We start from the raw sequence: 15971 nt of genomic DNA on the forward strand, positions 1-15971 counted from the left end.
CACCTGGCGATGTCAGCTGCATGCAAGGCAAACGCCCTACCCGCTGTGCTATCGCTCCAGCCCCGCCCCAGTATTCTTAATGCAAAGGAGGCATCAGATAAAATTTCAAATTTCCAACACAAGACCCAGGTAATGGCTTGTGCTGAGAGGTCCAGTGGAATATAAGAAATGTCTTTTCTTGTTTCTGCAGAGAGGAAGCAGCATCATGAATAGCTGAGCCTTGGCACGACTAGAAGAAGACACAGCAGAAACTAGCTAAACAACGTCTGAGATGCTGGAAACTCTGAAGGACTTTTCTCTAGGTTTCTCCATGAAGAAGGAGGAGGGTGATGGATATTTCAATATATAGGGACTTGAGGATTAGTCATAGCACTAATTAAGTACTAGCTTACATTAACAGTTTTAGTTTCATACTTAATTAACATGATTGGAGCTCATAGCATTATCCCAGAATGAAGAATAATATTTTTTAATTATTTTTTATTTTTTAGGAATAATACTCATACTGCCAATATCACTAAGAATAAATAGGAAGGCTGTTTGTCTTGGCAGGCATTGTGTTCAGTGGAAGGTAAAAGACGTAGGTAAAACAGAAAAACAACTTTAAGTTAAGGGATGATTTGTAGTTCTCCAAAATTACATGTTTCCAAATAAAGAAGGCTAAACTCTTTAAAGTCAGAAATGTTATCCTTGTCACTGTATCGCTGTCATCCCGTTGTTCATGAATTTGCTTGAGTGGGCACCAGTAATGTCTCTCTTCATCCGTGTCATGTGCTATTGTAGCCCGATGGCATATTGGGGGCTCTTTCAGGGTCAGGGGAATGAGGACCATCATTGTTACTATTTTTGTCATATCGAGTATGCCACGGGGTAGCTTGCCAGGCTCTGCTGTGCAGGCGGGATACTCTCGGTACCTTGCCGGGCTCTCCGAGAGGGATGGAGGCTTTTGGAGCAGCCTCTAATCACCTTTACAGGTGAAATAAATAAATCAAGTGAAATACTTTAGATAAAATGTCAGAATACATTATATAATCCCTTTAATAAATGGTTCTCGGCAGCTCCGGCCGAAACTCATGCATGACTGAAGGCCCACAGAACAAGATAAGCGGAACTCTCTGAGACCTTGGACTCCAGGCTCAACGGACCCAGGGACAGAGGTTCTCTGCTTGCTCCCACCAACCGCAGGTGACAAAGGGATTATAATCAGGAGCCCCACCATACCCTGCCTGTCTGCTTCCACCAACCACCCAAGACCCAGGGATCGGAATGCGCACAGAAGACCCACCCTACCCCTACCGGGACCATATAAATACCCCACTGGCAGACCTCCACTACCGACACTACCTCCACTACCCAGCCGTCGCCACACTCCAGGACACTTTCCGGACCCGCGCGGCCGCTTCGCGGCCACGGGACCCATCATAAGACACTAAATACCCATCTTCCGGAATTGCCGTACAATATCTGATAGGGTTCAAATATGGTAACACCTACAAGGGCGATTAGAGGTCGCCTCAAAAGCCTTAGGTTATGACAGGCCCTAGAGGTCATTCAGGTCCAGCTCCATATAGGGCTTTGAGAGTATGACCAAAGCATCGGTAACTCCTCACCTATACTCACTGGGAGACCTGGTCTAGGTTCGGTGACAATGGACTGCCATCCTTGAACCTCAGTGAAGAGGTCCCTATCCCATGACCCTGATCATGCCGTTCACTCTGAAGGTGGAAAGAATCAAAGCCTGGGTCCATGCTTCACATGTGAAAACTGCCTCCCCCCTTGAAGACAGGACGACAACGGCCAGTGGTGTGTCCTGCCAACTGGAGCCTCTCCCTCCAAGATAAAACTGAAGAAAGTGATTGAAGGGATCCTAGGGAGTGGCACGGGTTATTCTCAGTTTCTGTTTGCTCAGCTGTGAAGCAAACTCACTATGAGCCCAAATTTTGGCACTGGGTACTTTCTGCCACTATGACGGGTAGAATTATAGCCAATGACACCCAGGAAAGACGGAGACTGCACAGTTTCACCTTGGTCTGTACCAGTTATGGCCCATCCTGGGACTTGTGTTTGTTTAGGGACCTATAACTTGTAAGATTCCCCCTGCTGAGCCGATTTAAACCCAGAAATATAGGATAGACTCCCAGCAATTGTACCAAGGGTCAGCTAGAAGACTTGGTTTGTTTGCACATATGACCTAACGTCTGGCTTGTCCCCTTCCTATCTCATTGACTCCGGTACAGGCATATTGTTATGGAAGGGGAGCTGGGAAGGTCAACTTCTCACCCTGATCCCACCCCTCATGGGACCCTTAGTGCTCCTGCTTCTGTTCCTGACTGTGGGCCCCTGTTTCCTGGATGAGTTGGTGGCATGGAGTTTGTGAAAGAACGTGTCAGTACCATTCAGCTTAAGGTACTCAGAAAAGTATTTCCCTCTGAAACAATTGTAGGGGTCAAGATTGACCCTGCTCAACCACGGGCATAAAAGAAAAGGGAGGAATGAGAGACAGAGAAGCAAAGGCAGCGCCATGACAGGCTCTTACAGAAGCCAGAAAAAGCTGGGCGTAGGTTTCAGTTCTGGAATTCCTGCGAATTGGGCACAGATACCTGGAACTGAGTCATGATTTCCCTGAAGCGAGATAGCCTGGGTGAGGTCAATGATGGGTTACCAATCAGGTGCAGGTAGGGAAGCTTCCCTATGTAACTCCAACTTATACCCAATCAGCTAAGTACAAGTAGTGAGAAACCCCTCATACTGCAGCTGAAATGGTAGTCTGCGGAAAGTCCCTGTTCCATGATGCTATGGGAGAAAAGTCCTTCAGTTTTGAGACTCGGGGCCACTCGTTCTGAGAAGGCTGCCACTGTGTCGGTGAGCTTGATGAGGGCCCTAGCTTGAGCTAGCCGAGCTAGCTAATAAAAACCCTTTGCTTATTGTATCGCAACTTGCCTTCGTGTGAGTGCTCTGGGGAGATCTCGGCCCGGTTTGAAACCACCAACAATGAAAATTACACCCACAACACTAACACAACAGCACAACCACGAGCAACACAGATACAACCACCAGCACTGACGACACTGTCACACCCACAAGCACAGCAAACTCAACAGGAAAGCCAGGAAGAATGCCCAGCCACTGGCATACCTGTGAAACCAAGAATCAGCCTAATGAATGCGAGCACCAAAAAGGAAGGAAAACCCACCCCCACACGCCAAGAAACCAGAAGCAATTTTACCGTGTCTTGCCAAGAAAGCGATTGGGCCATTACTTGTCTTCAGTGGGAAAAATCCGTGCATGGGGCTGTAAAGGCACTAGATATGGCCCCACATCCATCCTAGGGGGTCTCTCTCCTTGGCTTGTATGTCTGTCTGAGGCAGGGGAGCCCCAACCCCAATTCCAGAAATTCTGGGCCAGCCAGGCCAGCTGAGCCCACCCTGAGCCCTGAGCACTGAGTACCGAGTGTGGCCGGGCCAGCTGAGCCCAGCCCTGAGCACGGAGTACCGAGTGTTTGGGGGCTCCAGCCCTGCTGAGACTCCGGAGCCTGGTCAGCTGTGGGTGGGCGTGTCTGTGCCTTCAGTCCTGCACCCATGGATGAGGATGCTGCGGGTGCTTTCTCGGGGTGTCCGACCCAGCAGTGGCCTCAGAGTCCATGGCGCGGGACCTCTGTGCCCCCGGGTAGGGGGCAGATGGCGGCTGTCTCCACCTCAGCGCGCCCCCGCACACCTGGAGGAGATGCCCTCGCAAGCGCGTTCACTGCCCCCTGAACATCGTGTCCACACACCGTCTGTGCGTCCACCAGCAGGAGCCTTCAGTGGCCGCTGTCCACCGTGCGGGCCTTTTTCCTCCTGCTAGGGCCCAGCGGTGGCGCTGAGCCAGGAACAGCGCCTGCCCTTCAGCCAAGCGGCTCCCCCTTCCCATCAATGCCAAGATATTCCTGTTCCACTGAGCAGCTGCTCAGGTTTGGGGGGGCAGGTTGGGCTGCGTGACTGGTCTGCAGGAAACAGCATTAAATGACCTTGCAAACGCCCCGCATCCAGACTGCAAAGCGGGAAGAGGCTGCAGCTGGGAAGAGTTAGGCTGTTCTTCCGGTGCCAGGGGTTGTACCTCCCCAGCGCGGGCTGACGGGGAAGGGGATGGGTGCGCCCTCTGCCCTGCACCCCCGTCAATGGCTGCCCTTCCCCACCGCACCCAGCATCCGCATGAACCTTCTCACAACGTCCATGATGGTTGTGGAACACTGGGAACCCACGTCAGACTCTGCACTGGGTGCTCCTGGCATGTGTCCTTAAGGCGATTGCTTCAGAGATGGTTACCTACCCTACACGCTCTTCTCTATAATCACACACAATAGTAGAGAATTTGATTGTCTAGTATTCACAGCAGGTTTATCCTTTTGTAGCCAAAATGATGGTGTTCCTTCCTTCCTTCCTTCCTTCCTTCCTTCCTTCCTTCCTTCCTTCCTGCCTGCCTGCCTTCCTTCCTTTCTTTCTTTCCTTTTTCTTTCTGTCTTTCTGTCTTCCTTCCTTCCTTCCTTCCTTCCTTCTTTTCTTCCTTTCTTTCGTACTTTTTTAGTCATGGTGAATTGCAAAGTTACTCATCATTGAATTTCAGGCATAGGATATTCCATTCCAGTCCCACCAGTGCTCACATGCCTCCACCAGTGTCCCCAGTTTCCGTCCTGAGCCTGTCTCTCGTGGACGCACTGTCTGCCTCTTTTCAGCACTGCATTCTGCTCCAAGTGACCGCTGCCCCCGCCAATGGCCTATTGTAGCCTGTTCTGCCCTGCCCCAGCCCCTACAACTAGCAAGTTTTCTGCTGGAAACTGGTTCTCATTCTCTGTTTCGGTTGCCTTGTGTTATTCCCCGACTCTGTTTCTTCATATCCTGCACGGTAGGAAGACCATTCATGTCTGTGCTTCTTCCTCTGACGCATTTCACTTTGCCTGAAACTCTCCAGAACCACTGATGTGGTAGCACATGACAAGACTTCATCTTTCCTATGACTGATTAGTATTCCACTGTGTATCAGGGTTCCTCGATCCACTCATCGGCTCTTGGGCACCTGGGTTGGTTCCACATTTTGGCTCCTGTGAGTGACTAGTGCTGCAATGAACACAGGAGCGTAGAAGTCTTTTCTGCATTGTGGTTTTGGACCCCAGTATATAACCTACTGCTGGGTCATATGGAAGTGCAATTCCTAGTTGATTGAGAAGGGTCCCTGTTGTCTCCCTAAAAGCCCGGGCCAGTAGACACTGCCCCAGCAGTGAGCACGAGGCTTCCTGTCCCCGCATCCACACCAGCACTGCTTGTTCTGGTTGGTTTGCTTGTTTTTGGCTTTCAGGGTTACACCTGGAGATGCAAGGAATAACCTAGATCGGCACTCAGGAATTACTGCTCCTGGTGGTGCTCGGGTTATTCCTGGCTCTACACTCAGGAATTACTCCTGGCAGTGCTCGGAGGACCACATGGTTGTGCAGGGGATTAAACCCTGGTCGGCCAACGCCCTCCCCTGTGCTGTCGTTCCAGACCCGGTTGCTCTCGTTCTTCTGGATGTGTGCCAGTCTCTTGGCATCAGATGACATCTTGTTTTGAGTGGCATCTCCCTGATCATGAGCAATGTTGAGCATTTTCTCACACGCCTTTTGGCTGGTTGTATTTCTTCTTTGAGGAAGTTTCTGCTCATCTCTTCTCTCCAGTTTTTGATGAGGTTGGATTTCTTTTTTCTTGTAAAGTTCTACCAGTGCCTTAGATAACTTGATCCTAAGTCAGATGAATGGTTTCCACTTGTCATTGGGCCATTTTATTTTTCTTAAATTTTTATTAGTGAAACACCATGATGTACAGTTGTAGACTTACAAAGTTGTGTGCTTGGGTTTCAGTTATACAATGATCGAATACCCATCCCTCCACCAGTGCCCATACTCCAACACCACCAGTCCCAGTATCCCGCCCTCCCCCATCCCCCCAACCCACCCCACCTCTGTGGCAGGGCATTCCCTTTTGTTATCTTTCTCATTTTGAGTGCCGTGGTTTGCAAAAGAGCCATTGAATGGCAATCTTTTTCGGTCTATAGTCTACTCTCATCACGCATTTTCAGTGGGCCAATTTTGTATTCTGGTCATTGTTTCTTTTGCAGTTCAGAAGCTTCTAAATGTATGTATGTATGTATGTATTTAGCTTTTTGGGTCACACGTGGCGATGCTCAGGGGCTACTCCTGGCTCTGCGTGCAGGGATTACTCCTAGCAGTTCTCGGAGAAATATATAGGATGCTGCGGATCAAACCCCGGTCAGCCATATGCAAGGAAAGCAGCCTATCCCTCTGCTCTGGCCCTAAGGTTCTGAATTTCATGTAGTCCCAATTGTTTCTCTTGATTTGTTTGGCGTGGCCAGTGGTCTTGCCTCATTGAGGATGCCGCTAACTTCAATATAACGGAGATTTCTGCTAATCTTTTTCTCTATATACCTTATGGATTCAGGTCTGATATCCAGGTCTTTAATTCCTATTGATTTTATTTTGTGCACGGCATTAGAAATGGGTGAGTTCATATTTTGACAGTGATTGCCAGCTTTTCCAGTACCACGAGTTTTAGAAGGTTTTCCTTGCTCCGCTTTATGTAACATAGAGTTTAAAGAGCAGGAAATGAGCGTTTATATAAGTTTATATGAGTGTTTACAAAATAACATTTTATTGTTATCCTATAACTATGAATAATTAGCCCACTATATATTTCCTGTGTGTATGCATACAGCAGGTAGGTTGACATATATATTTAGCACATACTGATACAGATATGCAGAGATGTGTTATTTGAAGGCTTTAGTCTTCTCTCTGTAGAGAGAAACAACGGTCCTCAGACTCATATGAACTATAAGAGGCACTAGAGAGAGAGTATAGCACGGATGGAGGGTGCTCGCCTGTTCCAGTCTCACATCATACACGGCCCCTGGCACTGCCAGGAGTGATACCTGAGCACAGAGCCAAGAGTCAGTCCTCAGAAGGGCCCAAAATAAAAATAGCATAAAAAATAAGTGCCATATTGCTTAGACTTTGTTGCTGTCTTCACCATGGTGTGGCACCAGCAGTCACTTGTTGCCCCCTATGGGCAGCAGCGTCAGGGTGCCCCAGCCCCAAAGCTTAGGCGATAGGGGTCTCAGAGCTCAGGGGCTGCGGTCCTATGGGGCCCTTATGGCCCGAGGCCTCACGGTCAGACACCCCCATCAGACACCCTGGGGCCCCCCCAGTCTGAAAGGTTTCTCAGCACCTCCCATTACCATCCATATTGTTCCAGAAATGACTTGGATCAACTGCTCTGTATAAGTCACACGATATAATCTGTTCTTTACCTTAGAAAATATGATAGCATATTTTTTTCTCTAAAATAAAGTTGTTGCAAAGTGTGTGGAGCGTGCACTCTGCTTTTCTCTCCGAGCAGGTGAGCGGGCATCGCCCCGTCGGGGTGAGGAAGGGCAAGGAGGAGCCGGTTGCTCTGCAGTGCTCCCCATTCTGAGCGCTGAGAAGCTCAGCGCGTCTCCCCGCTCCTCCATGCTGAGGGTACTTGCCCCTTGGTGGTAGCCTCAGCTCTACTCAGCCCCATCCCAGGCCAGGCTCCTCCCCCATCTTAAGCACCACTGTGCTCTCCAGCCAAGCAGCAGAATGGCTGAGGATCAGGGGGAGAGACGGGGCGGGGGCTTGGTGGAGGCACCCGCATAGCAGAGACAGCCCTGGGCTCACTCCCCGTGAGCCCCAAATCCAAACACCTCCAACACTGGGATTGAGACATCGGGGGCGGGGCCAGAGCCTGAGGATAGTGGGCGGGCATTGGTCTGGCACAAGGCCCACCCGGGTTCCACCCCGTACCTGCCCCCAGCCCCCAGGAGTAACTCCCGAGAGAACAGTCAGAGGTGACCCTGAGCAACACCGGGGCTGGTGCCAAACTTGAAAGTACTTTGATCAACTCCTAGGGGAGGGGGTGGGAGGGATCAGTAGCTGTGTTAAAGCCTCTAGGCCGCAGGCAGCAGACCCCAGGGCCGCCCGCCTCTCCCCGAGGACTGCACAGATTTTTGCTCACCGTCAGCAGCCCCCACTGCAGGGGCCGGGCTGACTGGGACCCGGAAGCCGGATTCGGCGTGGAGAAATCAAACCCAGGGGCTGGGAGGGACTCAAGGGGGTGACTGAGCACGGCACAGCCACGGCTCCTCCTGACCCTGACGGAACCTGAGTGACACCTGCGGACGGGACACTTGCCTCCTCCTGAAGCGGCCGGCTCCTCTGGGACAAGTGGCCGGTGGGCCATGGTCCTGCCCTCCGGGACCCGGGCAGAGACACGGCTCTGAGGTGGGGTCACACGGGAAGGGGCATGGGCTCAGACGTGGGCTCACACAAGTAGGGACACGCGGGCTCTGAGGTGGGCTCACACAGGGAGGGCTATAGGGCTCTGAGGAAGGGTCACACAGGGACGACACGGGGCTCTGAGGAAGGGTCACACAGGGAAATACAGGGAACTCTGAGGAGTCAAACAAGTAGGGACATGGTGCTCTGACATACAGTCACAGGGAAGGGATTGGGGCTCTGAGGAGAGCTCACACAAGTAGGTTCTCGGACCTCTGGGGGGGTGTCACAGGGTTCTAGGAAGGGGTCACAAAATTAGGTGTACGCACCTCTGAGATTGGGTCACACAGGGGTAACGGGATGGACAGGAGGCTCCGAGGAAGGGTAACACATGGAGGTACACATGCCTCTTAAGAGGTGTCACATAAGTAGGTACATGGGACTCTGAACCTACTTATGACCACTCCTCATAAGAGTGGTCATACAGGGATACAAAGCTGAGGATCACAAAGGGATGGTCACGGGGGGACACAAAGGGACACAAAGGAGGGACACAAAGTAGAGGGTCACAAGGAGATGGTCACGGGCTGTCACAGGGTAGGGCCACAGGGCTCTTAGGTGGGTCACACAAGTAGGGTCCAGCCCTCAGAGGAGAGGTCACAGAGGGAGAGACAAGGGGTTCAGAGAACAGGTCGCATAAGTAGAAATACGGGGCTCTGAGGTGTGGTGTGAGGGGAGGGACACAGAGCTCTGAAATATGGTCACAGAGGACAAACCTGGGCTTCTGGGGAGGGGTCACACAAGGACGGTCACGGAGTCTGAGAAGAGGTCACATGGGCAAGGACACAGGCTCTGAGAAGGTGTCACACAGGCAGGGACATGGGACTCTTAGAAAGAGGGACACGGGAATTTTCAACAGGGGTCAAACGGGCAGGGACAGGGGTTCGGAGGTGAGGTCACACAAGTATGGGCACAGGTCTCTGAAGAGGGGGCACATAGGGAGGGACATGGGTTCTGAAGTGGGGGTCACACAAGCAGGGACACAGGGCTCTAAGATGGAATCACCCGGCAAGGAAGACAAATGGGTGGGGGGGGGGGTCACATGATGAGTACATGGGGCTCTGAGGTTGGAGGGTTTATGTGTAGAGTAAGAGGCTCTCAGTTGAAGTCACACAATCAGGGACTCGGGGCTCTGAGCAAGGGTCACACAAGCAGGAAGAGAGGGCTCTGGGGACAGGTCACAGGGCCAGGGCCAGGGTTTCTGAGGAAGGATCACACTAGCAGGGTTATCCGACTCAGTGGGGGTCAGTTGTCAGGGAAACAGGTAGCCTCACAGAACAGATCGATCGGACATTTGTGGGTCAGACAAGCAGGAATGTGGTTCTCTGAAGTAGGGACCCTCAAGCAGGGTCCATGGCTCTGAAGTGTAGTCGCACATGAAGGGTCATGGGAATCTGAGGTGTGGTCACACAGGCAGGGACACGGGCTTTTGAGATGGGCTCAAGTTTGGAGGGACACAGGGCTCTGAGGAAGGTTCACACACACTGGAACATAGGGCTCTGAGTTTGGATCACATGGTTGGGACTCATGATCTGTGGAGGGGGCACACAGGTAAGAACAAGGGTCTCTGAGGGGTGGTCACATGTGTGGGACATAGGCCACTGACATCAGCTCTGACACAGAGATCTAAGTTGAGATCACACAGGCAGGGACACAGAACACAGGGGAGGTTACATGTCTAGGATGTGGGACTCTAAGTGGGGGGTCACACGAGCAGGGACATGCGCTCTGATTACGGGCAAAGATCAGGGTACATAGTTCTGAGGTAGGGTCTCTTATGTAGAGTCATGGGAATCTGAGGTCACATGGGCAGGGACACAGGGCTCTGAGGTCAGTCAAAGTAGTGGAGACATGGAACTCTCGCTGAGGAGGGGTACCAAAAGCAAGGCTCTGAGGGGTGGCGACACAAGCTGGGACAGGGCTCTGAGGAGATGTCACACAAGCAGGGACATGGGACACTACAGTGGATCACACGGGCAGGGGCAAATGACTCAGGTGGGCCACATGGCAGGAATATGTGCACTGAGGTGTATTCGCAGAACAGGGACCTCAAAGACAAGCAGGGGCGTGGTACTCTAAAGTGGGGATAAACAAGCAGGGTACACGGCTCTGAGGTGAGGTGACACAAGCAGGGACATATAACTCTGAGGTGAGGTCATAAAAGCAGGGACATGGGATGCTCAGTTGTGATTTCACAGGCAAGGCTGTGGGGATCAGAGGTGGCATTGACTGGATCTGACGTGGATGATCACACTGGTAACAACATTAGGGTTGAGTTCCGATCACACAGGTATGGATCCAAGGCTCTGATATGGGGACACAACTGCAAGATACGAGGCTCTGAGGTGGGAGGTCACATGAACAGTGAAAAGGGTCTCTGAGGTAGGATCACATGGGCAGGATCACTGGACTCTGTGGTGAGGTCACACAAACAGAGATAAGAAATTCTGAAGTGGGGTCACACAAGCAGGGTCATGGGGATCTGAAGTGTGTCACAAAAGGTCATGCTCAAAGGTCCTTGTGGAGGTCACAGAGGCAAAACCATGGGGTCTGAGGGGTTGTGACAAAGGTAAGGGCACGGGTTTTTGAGGTAAGGTCAGGTAGGGGGCAGCAAGGACTAAGGTGGGTCACATCAAAGGTATAGTACAAACCTGTGTCACACAGTAAAAGTCTCTGAAGTCGCGGTCACAAAGTCAGGTACGAGGACTCTGAGTTGCCTGTGGGGAGAGGCCTATGGTGAGACCAGTTTCTTTTCTGAGATCATGCTGGAATGCAGGGACATGCACACTGAGTTGAGGTCACGAAGTGGAGACCGGGGGCTCTGGGTCAAATTAGTGATGGTCTTACATAGGGTGAGCAGGGCCATGACAAGAAGCTCTGATGTGGGGTTAAAAGAACAGGGGCATGCTTCTGTTGGCTGTCACCCAAGACAGGACGGCAGATTCTGAGCTAGGGAAGCAGGCAGAGGCCTGGGTTTGGTCACAGTAACACACGCAGGACAGGGTCACACAAGTGGGACAAGGGTTCGTGAGGTGGGGCACACTGACAGACGTGCGTCCCTGGGAGGGTCAGACCAGCAGCGATAGGGACTGGCAGGGCTCACCCACGCAGGAATAAGGGCTTTTTGAGAAAGAGTCTTCAGGATTGTCCCAGGATGGAAGTTTGCAGGATTGCATGGTGAAGTGCCCTGGGGACGGTGTGTGTGTTTGTGTGTGTGTTTGTGTGTGCAGGTAAACACAATGGAAAGAGTTCAGGATTTGCTGCAGATGGGCAGTTTGCAGGGTTGCATGGTGCAGCACTGTATCTACAAAGATTATGTAGATACAGCCTCACCCTGGCCAGGCCTGGGGGTCAGGGGCCTCTGTTTCAAATCTGCTAAAGCATCAACGTTTCTATCAAGACAGTAATATCAAGCTTTAGGACTGCTGCCCCCAATGACCCCTGTGCTGTTGGCAAACTGGGATGCATTCCTTTGGGATCTTCGGGAATTCGGATCTCTGCAGGTGTTACTTGTTTTGGCATCTGGAATTCTGATCTCAGCAGATGTTATTTTTCTCTACCCTCTCTCCAACCTTCCCCAAAGTTCCATAAAAATCTAGGGAAAATAATAAAATAAGAACGGGGAGTGGGGGCAAGTACCTTGGGCCTTATTCGTGTTTCTGGTCAAGGAATAAAGATTATAAAAATTGGCACCAATATAGCCATAGCAGATGCATCCTCAGGGGTCAGTTACGGGTCTCTTGTAGCTTTGTGTCTCTCGTGACACTATTGGGTCCAGGTGAGAGAGGAGAAAGAAAATGTTCCCTGCAAAGGTGTGTGTGTGTGTGTGTGTGTATGTGTGTGGAAGGGGCAAGGAGTTGGCAGCTGGGGGCTTCCCAGAGAGTCTTAGTTATTAATTGGGCAGCCTGGGGATGACATTCCCCTGGGGATGACATTCCCCTGGGGATGACACTCCCCTGGGGATGACAGCTTGTAGCAAAAGATCCCAGTTTCAGAAACGTGCCTATGTGTCTCTGTTTATATAAGTGAGTGTCTCTGTGTGTGTGTTGTCTGTGAATATGTCTTATTTTTGTGTGTCTAACTATATGTCTGTGCATATGGGTGTACTGTCGATGTGAGCAGTCTGTGTCGCTGAATGAATGTATATCTGTGTATAAATATCTGTGTGTATCTGCATGTGTCTGTGTGTCCATATAAATATCTGTGTCTGTGTTCCTTTGTGTACATCTGTAGGTCTTTGTACGTGTGTGTCTGTGTAAATGTCAGTGTGTGTGCCTATGTTTCTATGGTTTCTATGGTTAGCTCTGTCTGTGTGTCAGTGTATAAGTCTGTGTGTATATTTGTGTGTGTCAGAGTCCGTGTGTATATATGTCTGATGTCTATGCTAATGTGTCTGTGTGTGCATGTAGGTGTGCTGTGTGTATGATTGTTTCTCTGTGTATAAATGTATGTGTGTCTGTGTATATGTTTGTGCATATATCTGTGTCTTGTGTTTACACCATGTGTCTGTGTATATATCGGCATGTCTCTGTATGTGTGCATGTGTGTCTGAGTCTGTGTATTTGTCTGTTCTATGTGTGTCTAAATTTGTAAATGTGTATTTCTGTGTTTACATTTGTGTGTCTCTGCATGTGGGTGTTTATGCATTTGTTTTGTGTGTCTGTGTTGGTATACATTCGTTTATAAGGCGTGCATGGTGTATGTGTCTAGTTGATAGTGTCTGTGTTTCTATGTATATATCTGTGTGTCTCTGTATATGACTGTTTGTATAAGTGTCTGTTTCTATATGTGTTTGTATCTATCTGAGTGTATAGCACAGCGGGTAGGGCATTTGCCTTGCACGCTGCCGACCCAGGGTCGATTCCTTCGCCCCTCTTGGAGACCCCGGCAAGCTACCGAGAGCATCTCACCCACACGGCAAAGCCAGGCAAGCTGCCCATGACATATTCAGTATGCCAAAGACAGTAACAACAGGTCTCACAATGGAGGCATTACTGGTGCCCACTCAAGCAAATCGATGAACAATGGGAGGAGAGTGCAGTGGCTGTGTGTGTGTATGGGAAGAAACTTAGTCTAGGACTAAGCTAACTATGACTTTTTTTGTGAGACTTTTATAGGAAAACTGGGTCTTCTTGTGACAGAGAATGCAGGGAATCTACAGAGTGGTCTGATGTAGGCAGGTAGATAGGGAAAGACCCTTGGCAATGAAACAAAGTTTCATGGAAGAAGAATTCTAGGACTGACCCACCTTGCAGATACAGAAAACAAAAACCCGATAAGACCATCGGCATACCCTGAGGATATAGGCCTCCTCCCCAAGAAGTTCCTCTTTTTGGACCTCCCTTTTAAACCATTAACTAGAGTGATTCAGCCCAAACTAGAGCATCACCACTCCCAACCTCCCTGGTAACCTCCTTAGCAACAGACTTTTACCTGGGAAGAAGCCCCACGTGGGGGCAGGCTGGAGATACCCTATAAAGGCCACCTTGAACAGGGCTCCAGCAGCCGAAGACCTCCAGGACCAGCCACCACCATGCTGAGACCACTCTCCGCACACATGAAGGTACTGGCAGAGGAACAAAGCCATGCGGGTTCCGGGGCGAGATCTCCAAGCCTACTCGGATTGGAGTCGAGCATCCTCCACCCAGATCCTCCAAATTCCAGTAGGGGGGGAGGGGGTGTCACACCCACCACCTGGCCCCCTGGCACTGTGTAATCCCATCAGCGGCCAAGACTCAGAGACTATAAAATCCAGCTCCCGGAACTGGAGGCCCACATCTTATCAGGACATCTTTTTATGCCATCTTATTATCTCATTCCTACTTTGGACAAACTTGCAGGCTATTGAATGTAGCCTGCCCACAGGGCAGAGTCTGGCAAACTCCCCATGGCGTACCAAATATGCCAAATACCAGTAACAATGATGGGTCTCATTCTCCTAAAGAGCCTTGAATAAAATCTCAGGGCTAGGATGAAAGAGACATTACTGGGGCCTGCTCGAGGCAATCGACGAACAAAGGAAGGGCACGCATATGCTGCCTGAGCTCATGTGCTGCTTGCACCCATGTGGTCGAGCACATGTGGGCTGAGCACATGTGTCGCCTGCATCTCCCCTCTTGAGATGTGTACTTTCATGCTTTTCTGTCTAATGCTAGGATGTGAGTAGGGGCTCTCTCCACCCTTGGAGAAGCCCGTGTTCTCTCTTGAATACCTCTCTCTCTCTCTCTCTCTCTCTCTCTCTCTCTCTCTCTCTCTCTCTCTCACCTCCCCCCACCCCCCCGCACCTAAAATAATCCTCCAAATAAAATCTGTTACTTCACTGCTTGTCTACTCCTGAAATTCCTTTCTGTGAGCGAGACAAGAACCCAGTAACCCTAGGTCCCGGGTGGCAGAGGCAGGTGGGAAGAAAGTGACCATCTTTCTCCTCCCCACTTCACATAAGTCACCTGTGGGGCCCATCAGTCGGGCTGGTTTGTCTTTCTGGTCACCTGCAGCAGAGGTGGTGCAATTGAGAACCACCTCTGAACCTGCAGGCCCAGACTGCTTATGCCTGATGCCTGGGAAATAATGCCAGCTACAGAACATAAATCCTAGTTTGGCCAAAGCCTAGGGGGTCAGTGAGTGCCTGAGGCTGTGGCAACAACTCTGTCATGTTAGAGTCCAGAGTCAACCACCACTCCAGGACAGAGAACAGAGCTGATAATGCAAATCACATAGTGACATTTATTGTTCCAACTAGCTGGGGTCCAAGTATCCACCTGGAGTGGTGGCGCAGCAGGCTTCAACAAGGACCCCGAGCACTAAATTCAAGAAGTTCTTATACTTCCATTTTAGCAAGTAAGCACTACTCAGCAAGAATACATATATTTTTGTCATTGTTATTGTTTTGCCCGCAACATCTAGCTTACTCCCTAACCGTTACATTCCGGAGACCTAATCTTCTTTCAGGGATATAATCTTTGACAAAAGCATCTGGTTTTTCTGCTTTTCTTGTTCCTGGAAGAGGCGTAAGTTCCTCAGAGCTTGTCATGGCAGTTCTCTGGTTAAGCGGGTCCTAACTGTCAAAGAACAGGTCTCAAGGAGGTGATGCTGCAGAACCCCCTTCAGTGGAAGAACCCCCTCCTGGAAGACTCAAATTCTTGGTACCTCCGAGAGCTGCCTCTCTGCTTCCTGCTTCCTCAACCCCTATCCTGTACATGCACAAGAATCCAGTCACCCAGCACATGCAGACATGCTAGTAGAAATACCCTGATACAGCAGTATCCTGGCTAATGAGCTGAGGTTCGACTCTGCAACACTAAACCTTAATGTAAGAACAACACATCAAATTTGGAAAAGAAATCTGCTTAGCTCAACCCATAGAAATGCACATAGATTCTAAATCTTAGTTATTGTACTGAGTGCTACAATGAATAATGGTGTACATATAACCTTTTGAATGAATGTTCTTCTGGCCTAGGATAGCAACTGGATGAAGAAATGCAATACTTTATAGGGGTGAGACCAAAATCACTCTTGGCCTCTGAGTATAGGGAGAAGTCAAGAAATAGAAAATAGGAGGGGGTGGGAAAGAAGAGATGGATGAGACACA

The sequence above is a fragment of the Sorex fumeus genome, unplaced genomic scaffold, assembly GCF_029834395.1.
Source record: "Sorex fumeus unplaced genomic scaffold, SorFum_2.1 ptg000123l, whole genome shotgun sequence".
In the NCBI taxonomy this organism is placed as follows: domain Eukaryota; kingdom Metazoa; phylum Chordata; class Mammalia; order Eulipotyphla; family Soricidae; genus Sorex; species Sorex fumeus.